Genomic DNA, 18,231 nt, shown 5'->3' on the forward strand with positions numbered 1-18,231 from the left:
AGATTCATTTTACAGCAGAATATTAGCCTGGAAAACCAGCGCCAACTGCTGGACGGCAAAATGTTTTGCCTGCGGTTGGGTCTGGCCTCGAACCACTTTTCATTTTGAAAATACTGCCCTGAATCTGGCAGATGGCAACTAAACCAATCACAACGCAGAGATGTGTTTTGAATCAACGCGGGCGGGCCAGAGGGTTCTGGTGCGGGGTTTTGAGGGAGTGACGACAGAGCAGTGCGACGTTGGGCAGTGGAAGCGAACATAGGCTGTGTTCGAAACCGCCTACTACATACTACATACTTGAAAACGGCATACTCATCGATCAGACAGCATGCAGAGCGTTTACACACAGTGCACTTCACTCCTGCCCGAGCCGAAATCAGCTGGCCTGAAAAGCTGATTTCGCTTAAGCTCTAAACTCTGTAAATATATAACTTTAGCAGCATTTGAAACATTTTCAGGCGAGAAAGTAGTCATTTAGACCCCCAAGGTGTTGAAAATCTGACAAAATACCGGCTATTTACAATTTTGTTCCCACGAATTCGGCGCTAAAGCTAGCCGCAGTGAGCAACGCACTTCCGGTTATGCCGTTTTGACTGCTCTCGTCCCGTTAACGGAATTTGACCGTTCAAATGGCGATGGGCGACGTCACGTTACGTTGCATCTTGGGAAGTTTGAGTGTGACAAGTAACCTCATGATGAATACTCAACATTTCGGCGAATTTAGTATGCATCTAGTGTACATCCGGGAACCTAAAAAAGTATGACTAGTAGGAATAGTAGGAGAAGTAGGCGGTTTCGAACACAGCCATCGACATCATATAGAACACTAGACTGAGCATTGGCTGCTGAGACGCGAGAAAAACGGCCGCCATCTTGGAGTGGAGAACGTCAAGCTCACGATAACGTTTGTCATTGAATTTGCAACTAGAGACTTGTCAAGATGCCTGGCTGGTGTTCAGCATACAACTGCTCAAACGAGCGAACCAAGGAAAACAGAAGTCGTGGGATTACTTTTCACAAGTAAGATTTAACATTACCGTACTATTGAATCTATTTGTTTTACCAGAGTGTTGTAGTATAAATAGATGCTCCTGAGGCCGTGGCTAGCTAGATTAGCTCACAAGATGAATATGAATGGCTTGATGATATGATAATGAAATTAATGAAAATGAAAACATGACATAGGCTACTTGAACAACAAAGTAATAGCGGAGGGCAACGGCAGAGTAATATTGGCGTATTAACACTATGCGACCACATCGTAAATGAATGACCGATCAGCTAACAGCTGACAGATGACAGCTGAGAGCTGACAGCTCGGCATCAACCATAGCATCCTATTATGTAAATGGCTTGAAATTAAGGAAATGAAAACATGACATACTTTAACAACAAAGTTTAAAATAAAGATAAACAATAAAAAACTGTACAGCATTTTATGAACTTCATTTTAGGCGAACGTATGCTAAGGTTACTGAGTCGTATCACTGTTGATATGGGTGGTGGGGTGCGTGCATTACATTTGTGACTTGATTTCACACTTTTTTCCATGGGTTCCGTTGTCTACAAAAATTGCACATCGTTGGTGACGGGCAGAAACCTCGTATCTTTTACATTATCACATTGCATTATACTTGGCAAACACCTTTATCAAAAGTGACCTACAATCAAGGAAAACTATTTCGATTTATATTTAAACGCTTAAAAAAGGAAAAAAAATGGACATACATGTTTTCAACCTGTCACTAATGACATCACATGGTGCTTTCAAGAGGAGTCTTGTTTTGCTATGATCAGAATAATGAATGTTTTTGTTTTTCCAATTGCAGGTACCTGTCAGTCATGGGGTTTGTTATAAACATTGACACACTGATGCTGATGATTCCCGAACTGCTCCAGGTTCAGAGAACCAGAAAAAGTAAATGTATTGCCAAAGCATAAAATATAATGAACATGTAATGATGAATTTATACACATTGTTTTTGCTGCAATAAAGTGCAGTGTGTCTGAGGGACTTGTTTTGAGGTGCATCCAAAATTGTAGTGCTCTTTTTTGTATATTAATGGCCAGTGGATATCTTCCCTATATATATATATATATATATATAATTGTGGGGAAAAAAAGAAGTGTGAAAAAAACCAATATTGTAATGTTGAAGGTCCGTGTATGATTCACTTAAGAACTAAAAATAAAAATAAAATGAAAAAATGACTCGTTATCTCATTGTTTGTTTTTCAAAGGTGAACCATGAACTATTAATGACTCATGTAGGCCTATATTGTGTTACGTTATGCCAAGTATGAACAATAAATCCCGCCAAACCATGTTTTTTTTTTTATCAGTGCTTCACGGATGACATTTAAAACGCATAAACACGAGTGTTATTCAGCGATATATTATTAATTAAATGCGCTGACTGTTCATTGCTCCTATCAACCCGGTTTTACTGAATGGAGCGAATCACCACTCCAATATGGCGGCCCTGCGTTACGTTCGGCCCAAGAGCGGTTACGTTCGTTGCTCAGTCTAGTGTTCTATATGATGTCTATGGAAGCGAAAGCACAACAAGAAAGATGGCGGCGGCAATGGAACAGCGCTCGTTTGATTCAGCCTTGGCATCAGTTTTGGAAGAGTCCCCTCCCACCAAAGCTTTCTGTCGCGCTTACTACGTCACAGTCAGTTGCGCTGATTGGTCAGAGCGTTGGCCTATAGGCACAGACACGGTTTGAAAGACAACGGGTTGTGGTCATCAACAATGTTCCGTTGTATCCATTGATCGGAGCCAGACTAAATTAGACATCCAATCCATTTAGGCTGGTTTATCAGGCTAGCATAATATACTATATATCCATGTCTAGAGAAGGTGAAGAATGATGACACCGTGGCAAGGTGCACTGTATGTAATAGTGACTTCAGTATTGCCCACGGCGGACTTAATGACTGTAAAATATGTGGAGGTAGGTGAACGCGCCATCATCTGCATTTTATTTCTGTAGGTTAAATGCTGTTATAAAATAAAGCAAAACTAACCAAAGACTTATTTGAAGTATCAATACACATTTAGTTACTAAATTGTGTAGGCCTGTATCTAACTAGCCAGCTACAGTATCTAACTATCTATATCCAGCCTGTCTAAGCCTTTTAAAAAATCCCCAATTTACTATGTTGATATATTGTTGTTATTCTGTACACATACACTCACAAAATACTTTGGCAGGCAGGCCTTTGAGGGAGGGCTTTACTTCTAGGATAATGCTGGAATTTTGTAAAGTGCTGGGAAGTCCTCAAATTTCTAAATCATTCCTATGGCTTGATTTTGCTTTCAAAGCAAACACTGAACCACTGTTATTCCTGTCCACACACAAAATCTTTTCGTTGGTCCTTTCATTGGTAAATGTAAATGGTGGTTTTACTCATGTCCATTTTGTATTTTAGTTCTGTTAAGCATAAGATCATTTTGTATCTCTGGCAGTGAAAACATTATTTGATTTTCACATGTAACTTACTTGTGTCATGGAAATTCTAATCTCTCTCTCTCTCGTGCTCTCTCTCTCGTTTGATCTGAATAATAAACATATAATTTTGGCAAATGCTGGAGAAAACTGAAACTGATTTTACTGTGGAGAGTTGATACCATTGTTAGTGGCAGTGCAGTATTGGTTTATTGCGATTCTTTAATCTCAATTTAAAGTAAGGGTATTGGGATGGTAATTTGTTTTATGTTTGTATTTAAAAAATGAGGGCCCCATGTCTATATTTTGCCTAGGGCCCCAAAATGGCTAGATACGCCCCTGGGAGTGAGCAAAGTACTGAAGACATGATCTTAGAGGTTTGTACGTGTTCTTAGATAGGTTGGTGAGGTTTTCAAATGTTGGTTTTCAACCTATTTCTTTCAAGCAATCTTTATTTTAAAATCTTTGTTTTGTGTGATTTTCCCCTTTATTTTATACACAATTTCTTAAGGTATGTATGAATTAATATCATTGTGTGTGCACATGCGCACGTGTGTGTGTAACCGCACCACACAGGCAAATATTGAATATTTTGGGGGAAATAAGATATCAAAGATCTTCAGATTCAGATAGGATACCTGTTCTGCTTAATACATGAAAAACTGTTAAAACCTTTTTTTTCTTCTTTTTGTTGAATCCCCAGATTTCTTTTTTTTAGTAATTAAGTTCATACTTAAGGTTTTATCTAAGCGGAGTTAGTCCCTTACCTCGTATTCAAAAGTTTGGACTCATTCCTTTTGAATTAGTAGCTGTGCCTAAACTCTTATGTTCTGGTGGGATTAATTCAATTAGGGGTGAAAAGTCTTATGCTGACCTAGCTATAACCTTCATTTGGTCATTTATTCTATCTTATGAATCCTAGTGTCATAAACAACACTTTGATATCAAGTTTGCTGTTTATGATTTGTTATTTAAAAAAGTTTTCCAGTTTAGATCAGTATTTATTTTAAATGTGTGCCAGGTTATTAACTATTAAGAGTCTGTTGGTATTAAGAGGATACTAACTATTAGCAGCTACTAGCCTTATCAACAAGGCCCTGAGCCCCCCCTTGACAATGACTCTCTCCCTTTCGCCTTCCAGACCTACAAGCTAACGTAGCATCTTCAGACCTTCTGGGTTACATTAATGCACAGTCTCTATTTATTTGGGACCAGTTCATCCTGTTGTTTATTTGCACATTTATTGTATTTATAGCATTCAACTTGCACAGCAGCTCATTATTTTTTGAGATTCTGTATATATTTCTATATTATCTTTACTTAATACTCTGCTCCAACTACACCAAGTCAAATTCCTTGTAAGTGGAAACTTGGCAATAAACTTGATTCTGATTCTGATTTTAATCAGATACATGTCATTTCAAATGTGGACAGAAATCACACAAAATCAATGTGTTAATATTTTATTTCGTAATAATAATCAGCAGATTAGAAGCATGGCAATAAATGGCAAAGCGGAGATTCCTTTGTGGGTTGAAGCATAACATAGCAATTCCTTAAAAACTTGCTTTGAACTTCTGACGTTGACGTGCACACATGAATGTGTTTCCATCATCTTCACATTTTCCTTCAAAAAAGTAAAGCAGCCTTGGTGGGTTTTGTTTTCGGCTTCTAAATAGTAGAAAGAATAACCAACTGTTATCCACATTTTCAGTATTTTGATTAGATTTTTTTTTTCCACTTTCTTAACCAACATGTTCAGAGCGAAGCAAGCTTACCACTCTGAAAGCACCGCATCCTCCTGTAAGCCGGCTACAGAATCTCCTGACTCGTACCCTCACCTTTTCCGCTTCTCCTTCTCTCATATTCTGTGACAAAATAAAGATAAATGTATCAATGTTGTATGAAAAAAATGCCCTCTCATGCTGTTACCTTGTAATATGAGTTTTAACTAAAACTTTTTACTTCACAAGTAAACAAATCTGATGTGAAAACACAAGGTTCTGACATCACAATAAAAATGTCTGACCGTTGTCTTACCAGATCAGCGGGCTGTTGTTGCTCTCCTTGTTGACGGTCATCGGTCAGAAGAGCAGCTTCACCTGAAGAGGTGAAGGCTGCGGTGAGCAGGAAGACCTCCAGAGTCAACAGGGCCAGCAGTAAACCTTTGACCATGGCTGAGGAACAAAAGAGTGTGAAACACACGGGTCTTTATATACTAGCTGCCCACCGGCTGCTTTCATGTGAACAAAGAGGAAGCACCAACGGTACCAATGCTTTACACCATCTAAAGTCGTCACCAGGGGCGGAGCTACAGGGGTGGCTACGGGGGCATTTGACCCCCTTGAAATCTGATTGGCTACCCCAAGAACCCCCCAGATGATTGACATGTTACCGCACAGAAGGTTATGATAAAACCTGACGGAGCGCTTCCATTTTCACCGGCGCAGCTTTTGCAGTCTTTACGGTAGCAGTTCAGCTGCTGTGGAAACGCACAGACCAATCCCACGTGATACTACTCAGCCAATCAAGTCTGTGCATTACAGGCGGTAAACATTGCGAATCTAAAGTGCAGACAGAAAAGAGATTGAGTCAAGTCACACATGAAAAGACGATAGATAGCATACAGTTAGAGAAAACAAAGGGAGATATACAGACGACTGACTTGAAGAAAGTTGAGAAACAGGAGTGAGACGGACAAAGGGAGAGGAACGGACGACGGAGCCAGAGAAAGATATAGAAAATTAAGTAACAAATGGCACTCTCCAAAAAAAGAAAAGTGGACAGCGAAAATAGAGCATTTAATCCGGAATGGACAGACTCGTTTCTGTTCATACTTCCCACTGGAAGCATTAAAACAGTGTGTCTCATATGTTCAGAGACTGTGGCACTTATAAAAGGTGCCAATGTGAAACGCCATGAGACAAAACATAAAGGTTTTGAACAAACATACCCACTCAAATCTGAAGTGAGATCACAGAAAATAAGTGGTTTCAGAGCCCAATATGACCAGTCCAGAAAGCGTTCTGTGAAGACCTGTTAGGTGTCACTCCCCTTCAGACCAGTACAAGAGGAGAAGACATCTATCTGGCCATAAAGGAGATGTTAACAAAGAGAGGAATAGAGCCAAAACAAGTGGTTTCAATAACCACAGTTGGAGCCCCTGCTATGACCGAGAACATTATACTTATCTGCAGTCATACATACATGTTCAGTTCTATGTTATGTGACAATAAATATTGTCAAAAAGTTTTTGAATTGTACTGAATTCATTTGATTTAACCGTCAGGTATTAATTACATGCAGATGTTGATACAACTACTTGGCTACTTAAATATATATCACACTAAATAGTTAGACATTATGATCTTCCGGACCTTTGCTTCGAGAAATTTTCTCTAACTGGACCTCTTTAAAATTTAGTTGAATACCCCTGCCCTAGAAGGTAGAAGATATATGCTTTGTTGAAGCTAAGATGGGTATTGTTTGTCTCTGGTTATGGCCATGCTCTGCACTGTGTCCTACTTACCTGTGTAGTATGTTTTGCTTAGTTAAAACCTTGTCAGTCTTTGTATGTCATGTCAAATTGTTGTCAGTTTACTTTTTTGTTTTTGTTTTTTTTTTTGCTGACAATTGAGGGACTGCTGACTGTGTGAACAACTGACTACCTGTGTGTGAGAGTAACTGTGTAACAGACCCAGTGTCTGAGTAACTGTGTGTTATTATGTGCATTTTAGTTTCTGTCAATGGTATCAGGGTGTTGGTAAATGCACCATATTCATTTTGTACATAAATAAACTAAAAATTGCACTCAAAATGGCATCTTCTGTCTGCTTAATACGTGGCTACTTAAACATTACTGCAAATTGAAATTACTGTTTATAGGTTTATATAAGAAAGATCAATACACATTAATTAACTTGTAAAGGCACCAGAAATAATCACTTCACATCTTTCATCTGTAGTCCCTGGAAATTGTGTGTGTGTGTATATATATATATATATATATATATATAGTATAAGACAAAAATGATCACAAGTCATGACATATCAAAGAAGAACACAAGACAAGAGAACAACATGTGTAAGTCCATATAGGAATAAATAATAATAATACAATAATAATAAACAGATATACATTACTCAATTACTAACAGATGGTTTGATGTTCTTCTGGTGCCACATTACTGTTAGCGCATAAACTTATTTGTGTGTGGTGTAAACCATTGACCCCCTGAAAAACACTTGGCCACCCCATTGCTACCCCAAGAAAAAAAGTCTAGTTCCGCCACTGGTCGTCACAGGAGTATTTCACGAGTTGGGGCTTGACCACATCTTGAGTCGTAAAATATCTGGTAAGTTGTGTAGAAATTACAGCTGTTTGATAAACATTGTATATGGAGAAATATGGAGTTTTGTTTACAGAGACCCAAATATTGTGCAGACAAAATGATGACAGTAATCACAGTTTCAGAACATGTCTTATCTCCTGTTTTTTTCTTTTTTTCAGTTGAGGCAGCTGTCAAAAATCAAGTCCCTCCTGTCTAGATGCCACCTAGAGACAGTGATTCATGCTTTTATTACCTCACGCCTGGATGGCTGGTGCAGGCAAAACGAGAGCACATCACTCGGGTTTTGGCGTCTCTTTACTGGCTTCCTGTCCATATCATGAATCCATTTTAAAATTCTTTTATCCGTTAATGGTCTTGCCCCTTTTTTATCTGTCTGAACTGCTTCATCCTTATGTACCACCACATGCTCTCAGACCAGCTGACCAGATGCTTTTAACAGGATGTAAAACATTTATAAATCCATAGGAGACAGAGGCTTCTCAGCTGCAGCTCCCCAAATGTGGAACCACTGCAGGTCAGACAGGTTCCCTCTGTTGCCATTTTTTAAAACTCTTTTAAGAGCTAACTTGTACTCACTGGCCTTTGACCCAGTGTGAGTCGTTGTCTGTGATTTAAATCTTATTCTTGTACTCTTTTCTTCAAAATTTTTATAGGTCCTGTGTGTTCATTTTATTCAGTTTTATTTCATTCTTTTTTAATTGACCATTTTATCTCTATCTGCATTTTAATTTCACGTATGTGCTATGTTTTTTATTTTTATTTCTCTTATACTGTATTGTACAACTCTTTGGTCAACTGTTACGTTGTTTTCAAGGTGCTTTAGAAATAAAATGGGATGGTATATCTTTGTTAAGTGACTCAGATAACTCTGACATTGAGATTGTTTCTTCAGTCCTCGGGGGCAACTGGATTATGATTCTATTACAATGACTTGGATTCTAATTGACTTGAATCGGATTCAAACCAATTATCTTTGAAGTGCCTCGAGATGACATTGGTTGTAATTTGGCGCTATAGAAATAAAACTGAATTCATTTCAGTTGAAATGAAACAGATTCTTCTTGTTTTTCAGCTCTGAGGTTATGAGTGCTTTACAGTTGTGAAAAACGACATGATACATGTGTTTGTCCACGACTTTAAAGTCGTGTTTTTTCCACCAAATGAAGATTAGCTCAAAAGTTGCTGGTCAACCTTTGCAGGAACTTTGTGAGTCTGATCATTTATTTGTTTTGGAGTGAGCAAAGTACTGAAGACATGATCTTAGAGGTTTGTACGTGTTCTTAGATAGGTTGGTGAGGTTTTCAAATGTTGGTTTTCAACCTATTTCTTTCAAGTAATCTTTATTTTAAAATCCTTGTTTTGTGTGATTTTCCCCTTTATTAAATACACAATTTCTTAAGGTATGTATGAATTAATATCATTGTGTGTGTGTGTGTGTGTGTGTGTGTGCGCGCGCGCACGTGTGTGTGTAACCGAACCACACAGGCAAATATTGAATATTTTGGGGGAAATAAGATATCAAAGATCTTCAGATTCAGATAGGATACCTACGATGGAGTATTGCATTCACTCAAAAATAAAACAATTCCCAGGTTATCTTGTAATTTTGAGATCTTATCTCGTAATTATGAGATAATTATCTCGTAATTTTGAGATCTTATCTTGTAATTATGAGATAGTTATCTCGTAATTATGAGATAACGTGGTGAATTTTTCATTATTAAGTGAATGCAATACTCCATCGTAGACTAACTACTACGTCAGCCTGGATGCATTTCAAATGCATGAATCTGTAGCCATGTAACACACCATATTGGTTTAGTTGCTCTTGCACGAAGAGCGCAACTTCCAGCAGGTCAGATTGGGCTTTCCTCCTGTACAACCCCAACGATTTCAGTCGCCTTCGTAGCGTTGACATGCTTATTTTAATCCCATCCATCCTGAGAAATGCTAATATTTCCCAATGCCTCATGCCAAGAAGGAAATAAAAACAAATTCCATGAGAGACGTCCATTATTGTCTTGCAAATCAGTCAGACACTAGTCGAACTAAAGCTGCTGAGTCTATTAGCGGACATATCATCTCGTGCAGACAGTTATCTCATAATTATGAGATCTTATCTCGTGTTTATGAGATAATTATCTCATAATTATCACATAATTATGAGATACTATCTCATAATTTTGAGATACTATCTCATAATTTTGAGATTCATCCTGTTGTTTATTTGCACATTTATTGTATTTACAGCTACTAGCCTTATCAACAAGGCCCGGAGCCCCCCTTTACAATGACTCTCTCCCTTTCGCCTTCCAGACCTAAAAGCTAACGTAGCATCTTCAGACCTTCTGGGTTACATTAATGCACAGCCTCTAATTATCCATCCATCCATCCATCCATCATCTTCCGCTGGTCCGGGGATCGGGTCGCAGGGGCAGCAGCTTGAGCAAAGAGACCCAGACGTCCCTGTCCCCGGCCACTTCCTCCAGCTCTTCCGGGGGGACCCCGAGGCGTTCCCAGGCCAGCCGAGAAACATAGTCTCTCCAACGTGTCCTGGGTCGTCCCCGGGGCCTCCTCCCAGTGGGACGGGCCCGGAACACCTCACCGGGGAGGCGTCCAGGAGGCATCCTCACTAGATGCCCGAGCCACCTCATCTGACTCCTCTCGATGCGGAGGAGCAGCGGTTCTACTCCGAGCCCCTCCCGGATGACCGAGCTTCTCACCCTATCTCTAAGGGAGAGCCCAGACACCCTGCGGAGGAAACTCATTTCGGCCGCTTGTATTCGCGATCTCGTTCTTTCGGTCACTACCCACAGCTCGTGACCATAGGTGAGGATAGGAACATAGATTGACCGGTAAATCGAGAGCTTCGCCTTCTGGCTCAGCTCCTTCTTCACCACGACGGGCCGGTGCAGAGCCCGCATCACTGCAGACGCCGCACCGATCCGTCTGTCAATCTCCTGCTCCATTCGTCCCTCACTCGTGAACAAGACCCCGAGATACTTGAACTCCTCCACTTGGGGAAGGATCTCATTCCCGACCCGGAGAGGGCATTCCACCCTTTTCCGGCCGAGGACCATGGTCTCAGATTTGGAGGTGCTGATTCTCATCCCAGCCGCTTCACACTCGGCTGCAAACCGCTCCAGTGAGAGCTGAAGGTCACGGCCTGAGGACGCCAGCAGAACCAAATCGTCCGCAAAAAGCAGAGACCCGATTCTGAGGTCGCCAAAACGGACCCCCTCAACGCCCTGGCTGCGCCTAGAAATTCTGTCCATAAAAATTATGAACAGAATCGGTGACAAAGGGCAGCCCTGACGGAGTCCAACCCTCACAGGAAACATGTCCGACTTACTGCCGGCAATGCGGACCAAACTCTGACACCGGTCATACAGGGACCGAACAGCCTGTATCAAGGAGTCCGGCACTCCATACTCCCGGAGCACCCCCCACAAGAATCCTCGAGGGACACGGTCAAACGCCTTCTCCAAGTCCACAAAACACATGTAGACCGGTTGGGTGAACTCCCATGCACCCTCCAGGATCCTGCGGAGGGTATAGAGCTGGTCCACTGTTCCACGGCCAGGACGAAAACCACACTGCATCTCCTGAATCCGAGATTCGACTATCCATAGGATCCTCCTCTCCAGTACCCCCGAAAAGACCTTACCAGGGAGGCTGAGGAGTGTGATCCCCCTTATAGTTGGAACACACCCTCCGGTCCCCCTTTTTAAAGAGGGGGACCACCACCCCAATCTGCCAGTCCAGAGGCACTGCCCCCGATGTCCATGCGATGCTGCAGAGGCGTGTCAACCAAGACAGCCCCACAACATCCAGAGCCTTGAGGAACTCAGGACGGACCTCATCCACCCCCGGGGCCTTGCCACCGAGGAGTTTTTTGACCACCTCGGCGACCTCAGCCCCAGAGATGGGAGGTCCCACGTCCGAGCTCCCCAACTCTGCCTCCTCATCGGAAGGCGTGTCGGTAGGATTGAGGAGGCCCTCGAAGTATTCCCCCCACCGACTCACGACGTCCCTAGTAGAAGTCAGCAGAGCCCCGCCCTCACCATACACGGTGTTGACGGTGCACCGCTTCCCCCCCCTGAGCCGCCGGATGGCGGACCAGAATCTCCTCGAGGCCGTCCGGAAGTCATTCTCCATGGTCTCCCCGAACTCCTCCCAAGCCCGGGTTTTTGCCTCAGCCTCTAATTATTTGGGACCAATTCTTCCTGTTGTTTATTTGCACATTTATTGTATTTATAGCATTCAACTTGCACAGCAGCTCATTATTTTTTGAGATTCTGTATATATTTCTATATTATCTTTACTTAATACTCTGCTCCAACTACACCAAGTCAAATTCCTTATAAGTTCAAACTTGGAAATAAACTTGATTCTGATTCTGATTTTAATCTGATACATGTAATTTCAAATGTGGACAGAAATCACACAAAATCAATGTGTTAATATTTTATTTCGTAATGATAATCAGCAGATTAGAAGCATGGCAATAAATGGCAAAGCGGAGATTCCTTTGTGGGTTGAAGCATAACATAGCAATTCCTTAAAAACTTGCTTTGAACTTCTGATGTTGACGTGCACACATGAATGTGTTTCCATCATCTTGACATTTTCCTTCAAAAAAGTAAAGCAGCCTTGGTGTGTTTTGTCTTCGGCTCCTAAACAGTAGAAAGAGGAAGAGTTAACCAACTGTTATCCACATTTTCAGTATTTTGATTAGATTTTTTTTTTCCACTTTCTTAACCAACATGTTCAGAGCGAAGCAAGCTTACCACTTTGAAAGCACCGCATCCTCCTGTAAGCCGGCTACAGAATCTCCTGACTTGTACCCTCACCTTTTCCGCTTCTCCTTCTCTCATATTCTGTGACAAAATAAAGATAAATGTATCATTGTTGTATGAAAAAAATGCCCTCTCATGTTGTTACCTTGTAATATAAATTTGAACTAAAACTTTTTACTTCACAAGTAAACAAATCTGATGTGAAAACACAAGGTTCTGACATCACAATAAAAATGTCTGACTGTTGTCTTACCAGATCAGCGGGCTGTTGTTGCTCTCCTTGTTGACGGTCATCGGTCAGAAGAGCAGCTTCACCTGAAGAGGTGAAGGCTGCGGTGAGCAGGAAGACCTCCAGAGTCAACAGGGCCAGCAGTAAACCTTTGTCCATGGCTGAGGAACTAAAGAGTGTGAAACACACGGGTCTTTATATACTAGCTGCCCACCGGCTGCTTTCATGTGAACAAAGAGGAAGCACCAACGGTACCAATGCTTTACACCATCTAAAGACGTCACAGGAGTATTTCACGAGTTGGGGCTTGACCACATCTTGAGTCATAAAATATCTGGTAAGTTGTGTAGAAATTACAGCTGTTTGATATACATTGTATATGGAGAAATATGGAGTTTTGTTTACAGAGACCCAAATATTGTGCAGACAAAATGATGACAGTAATCACAGTTTCATAACATGTCTTATCTCCTGTTTTTTTCTTTTTTTCAGTTGAGGCAGCTGTCAAAAATCAAGTCCCTCCTGTCTAGATGCCACCTAGAGACAGTGATTCATGCTTTTATTACCTCACGCCTGGATGGCTGGTGCAGGCAAAACGAGAGCACATCACTCGGGTTTTGGCGTCCCTTTACTGGCTTCCTGTCCATATCATGAATCCATTTTAAAATTCTTTTATCCGTTAATGGTCTTGCCCCTTTTTTATCTGTCTGAACTGCTTCATCCTTATGTACCACCACATGCTCTCAGACCAGCTGACCAGATGCTTTTAACAGGATGTAAAACATTTATAAATCCATAGGAGACAGAGGCTTCTCAGCTGCAGCTTCCCAAATGTGGAACCACTGCAGGTCAGACAGGTTCCCTCTGTTGCCATTTTTTAAAACTCTTTTAAGAGCTAACTTGTACTCACTGGCCTTTGACCCAGTGTGAGTCGTTGTCTGTGATTTAAATCTTATTTTTGTACTCTTTTCTTAAAAATTTTTATAGGTCCTGTGTGTTCATTTTATTCAATTTTATTTCATTCTTTTTTAATTGACCATTTTATCTCTATCTGCATTTTAATTTCACGTACGTGCTATGTTTTTTATTTTTATTTCTCTTATACTGTATTGTACAACTCTTTGGTCAACTGTTACGTTGTTTTCAAGGTGCTTTAGAAATAAAATGGGATGGTATATCTTTGTTAAGTGACTCAGATAACTCTGACATTGAGATTGTTTCTTCAGTCCTCGGGGGCAACTGGATTATGATTCTATTACAATGACTTGGATTCTAATTGACTTGAATCGGATTCAAACCAATTATCTTTGAAGTGCCTCGAGATGACATTGGTTGTAATTTGGCGCTATAGAAATAAAACTGAATTCATTTCAGTTGAAATGAAACAGATTCTTCTTGTTTTTCAGCTCTGAGGTTATGAGTGCTTTACAGTTGTGAAAAACGACATGATACATGTGTTTGTCCACGACTTTAAAGTCGTGTTTTTTCCACCAAATGAAGATTAGCTCAGAAGTTGCTGGTCAACCTTTGCAGGAACTTTGTGAATCTGATCATTTATTTGTTTTGGAGTGAGCAAAGTACTGAACACATGATCTTAGAGGTTTGTACGTGTTCTTAGATAGGTTGGTGAGGTTTTCAAATGTTGGTTTTCAACCTATTTCTTTCAACCAATTTTAAAATCTTTGTTTTGTGTGATTTTCCCCTTTATTTTATACACAATTTCTTAAGGTATATATGAATTAATATCATTGTGTGTGCACGCGTGCATGTGTGAAATAAGATATCAAACATCTTCAGATTCAGATAGGATACCTGTTCTGCTTAATACATGAAAAACTTTTAAAACCTCTTTTTTTCTTCTTTTTGTTGAATAACCAGATTTCTTTTTTTTAGTAATTAAGTTCATACTCAAGGTTTTATCTAAGCGGAGTTAGTCCCTTACCTTTTATTCAAAAGTTTGGACTCATTCCTTTTGAATGAGTAGCTGTGCCTAAACTCTTATGTTCTGGTGGGATTAATTCAATTAGGAGCGAAATGTCTTAGAATAAATTTAAAAATTTAGGTTATTGCTAGTATGAATACTAGTGTGATAAACAACACTTTGATATAAAGTTTGCCGTTTCATAACATGTCTTATCTCCTGTTTTTTTCTTTTTTTCAGTTGAGGCGGCTGTCAAAAATCAAGTCTCTCTTGTCTAGATGCCACCTAGAGACAGTGATTCATGCTTTTATTACCTCACGCCTGGATGGCTGGTGCAGGCAAAACGAGAGCACATCACTCAGGTTTTGGCGTCTCTTTACTGACTTCCTGTCCAAACCCTAGTTTGGTCCTGTCTAACCAAACCACATTCTTACAATAAGTCAATTGACGATAGAATATATATTGTAATGCTGCAGACACTACAGGAAATATTGAATATTTTTGGGGAAAAAAAACGTCGGTAAACATCTGACTTGTCATGTGCAGTAGCCTCATTAACATCTTCGGATAGTTCCGACCTCATGTCAAATGTGGCCCAAATCTGTTTTTTTTTTGCTCTTATGTGACTCAGATCTGAGTTTTTCATGTCAGTGTAAACAGCACAAATCAAATGGAACCATATTTTTTCAATTTGGATTTGGGACACTTTAGTATGTGGTTATAAAGATCAGATGTTTTGCAATGCAACCTCAGTCTGTATGGTCACATCGGAATTCATGCGACTTCTATGTCACTCTCGATCGACGTTCGTCACAATTCTGCGCAGGTGGAAGTCACCACATGAGTGCGTCTGTTTTTGTTGTTTTTTGCACGAGGGGTCGTTCAGTGCAGTGAGCTGTTCACACTGAAATCTGATATTGGCCACATTAAAAAGAATATGCCAACAAAAAAAGAAAATCAGATCTGAACATTAAATCGGAATTGAGCATTAAGACCTGCAGTCTGAACGTAGTCTGACTCGCTTTCTAAATGGTTCCAGCCCTTCTGTGAACTTGCATCTTGAAGTTTGTTTTTAACAAGATACTCTTGCTTTGTGAAATAAAAGTAACTTTTTGTGACGTAACAAGATTAATTAATATGTTGTCCAAACAAAACCATACACTGCAGAAACTAAATAGGTACTTAGTAGTAGTTTGGGGTAAAATACTGTAACAATCGGCTACATCTTTAATTATCGACTGCAGATGGATGCGCTTTTCTGCACTGAGGATGTAAACACTTTGAGACTCACTGTGGTCAGCTCCCAGTTTGAGTGAATGAAAGTTAAGCTGCTGTATGTTTTTAGATTGCTGTGGAAAAATCCATGATGAAACAATGTAGTTGCATGTGTACAGTCTGACGTGGGCTGTTACTTAACGTGATTGCTTTCCTGCAGAGATTTGACTGCATTGCCACATCAGGGCGTGGGAGTCCAAGTAATTTCACCACCAACACGTTCCACAGATGAATAATGAGGAAGCAACGCAAAAACGTGACAAAAACGGCTCCAAATAAGTAGTGTGGTAAACAGTCAACTCCTTTTTATTAGTATGTAACCCAGTTCCTTCCCAGCACTTGTGATTCAAAATTTGACACAAAAAATACCCTTTTTGTTTCATGCCTTTTAGCAAAGATCAAAGTTTTACGGTTACATATTAATGATATTTCATGATGGTAATGTTATACATTGACAAAGATAATTTTTGTCTCTAAAAAATGTCATCCATTGTCACTAGCTGATTCCTATTCAACCTGCCTTGATCCTAATCATGTCTATGGTCATTACACCTATCGTGCATTTGGAAGATATATCATGAACCTTCTGCCATAAACCTTTGATAGTACTCCTTGTCTTGATCAAGAATCCTTTCCGGGATGGTTTTCTAAGAAGTCAAATCCAATCAGCGGTAGGTCCAGAGGTAATGAAACTGCAAGGAAGGGGACATTAATGGATAACACTTACTCCCCATTACCTGGTAAGTTGACAGTAGATGTTATCAAAGGTATACTTATCTATCATGATCTGCAAATAAAGTTTCTAGTAAAACATTATTTTAGGATAAAATTACCACTGTTTTTTTTTCTTAAGTGAGTCTTAAGTGTATTTAGTTCTTGCAAGAAAGGTCCATCGGTCATACAGAAAACATGGCAGTCTGCAGAGTGAGAGAGGAAGACCTGCAGGGAGTCTTTATACACATGAGCTGGGCAAGATAACAGGGTTGCTATCAAGAGACCATGTTGTTGCTCAGTGTTCTTTGTGGAGTTTAGACAATAACCGAAGCTCACAAACAGTTTTCAAAAGAAACATATAAAACTGTCCCATGTATAGAGCTAAGGCAATGCCTGCATGATGGGCCAAAATTGTCTCTATCTCTGTCTCTCTCTCTGGGAATGTTACTTTCAGGTTCACTCTCAGCTCCGTGGCACAGATAGCACTCTCCACCCAAGCCTCCACATTAAGGTAATGTAACAAGCTTATTTAGTGTTTTTTGTTTAACTTATTGACTCAAGCTGTGGATAGCAATATGTATTTTACTTGATACTAGGGCTGGGATTCTATCAGACTTTATTTAATCTGTTATTTGATGAGACAAAAGTGGTCCCTTTAATTTTGCCATGTAAAATCCATCCTATCAAATGTATCCTCTATTTATATGTCAGCATGAAAGTGCAAAAAAGGGAAACACGAATAAAGAAAGAAGTACAAGTTTAGGGCCGGACATTCACCCCTGTTTACTGGAATTGAGGGGATTTTCTGTCTCTCTCTCTCTCTCTCTCTCTCTCTGGGAATGTTACTTTCAGGTTCACTCTCAGCTCTGTGGCACAGATAGCACTCTCCACCCAAGCCTCCACATTAAGGTAATGTAACAAGCTTGTTTAGTGTTTTTTGTTTAACTTATTGACTCAAGCTGTGGATAGCAATATGTATTTTACTTGATACCAGAGATGTATAGTAACAAAGTAGAACTACTTCACTACTCTACTTAAGTACTAAAATGCTGTATCTGTACTCTACTGGAGTATTATTTTTTTCTCCTACTTACACTTTTACTTCAGTACATATTTTCAATGTGTTTAGTACTTTTACTCCGATACATTTTTTATGTGCTGCATCGTTACTCGTTATTATAAACGCACACACACACATAAAAACGTACACTCATTCATGCACAAACACACCCACACGCATACAAACACGCAAACATACAAAAACACACACGGAAAGACAAACAAGCATGCACACAGTTTAAGAAGGGGAAAAGTTGTAGAGAAAAAAAAGCACAAGCAGGAAAGAGAGGGGAGGGATGCTTTAAATGGAGAGGGGACATGCTTGATCTGTTTGTTCACAAAGAGTTAAGCCCAGTGTTTTCAGGTGTTCTAATCACTTTTTGTTTTTACATGACATTTGTATTTGTATGTGGCCTACTGGCCTTGAGAT

General features: G+C 40.1%; 2 long non-coding RNA genes across 2 annotated transcripts; both read right to left on the reverse strand.

The window, feature by feature from the left end:
• Positions 1 to 4,899: 4,899 nt before the first annotated feature.
• LOC142398275 (uncharacterized) lies at positions 4,900 to 5,716 on the reverse strand. Its single transcript, XR_012772772.1, has 3 exons — positions 5,493 to 5,716; positions 5,231 to 5,320; positions 4,900 to 5,123 (listed from the first exon to the last, which is right to left on the reverse strand). It is a non-coding gene; the product is annotated as an uncharacterized LOC142398275 (long non-coding RNA).
• A 6,540-nt stretch (positions 5,717 to 12,256) lies between these two features.
• On the reverse strand, positions 12,257 to 13,048 carry LOC142398276 (uncharacterized). The gene is made up of 3 exons (XR_012772773.1): positions 12,857 to 13,048; positions 12,595 to 12,684; positions 12,257 to 12,480 (listed from the first exon to the last, which is right to left on the reverse strand). It is a non-coding gene; the product is annotated as an uncharacterized LOC142398276 (long non-coding RNA).
• Positions 13,049 to 18,231: the final 5,183 nt, after the last annotated feature.

Source organism: Odontesthes bonariensis, chromosome 14 (genome assembly GCF_027942865.1).
Source record: "Odontesthes bonariensis isolate fOdoBon6 chromosome 14, fOdoBon6.hap1, whole genome shotgun sequence".
NCBI lineage: Eukaryota > Metazoa > Chordata > Actinopteri > Atheriniformes > Atherinopsidae > Odontesthes > Odontesthes bonariensis.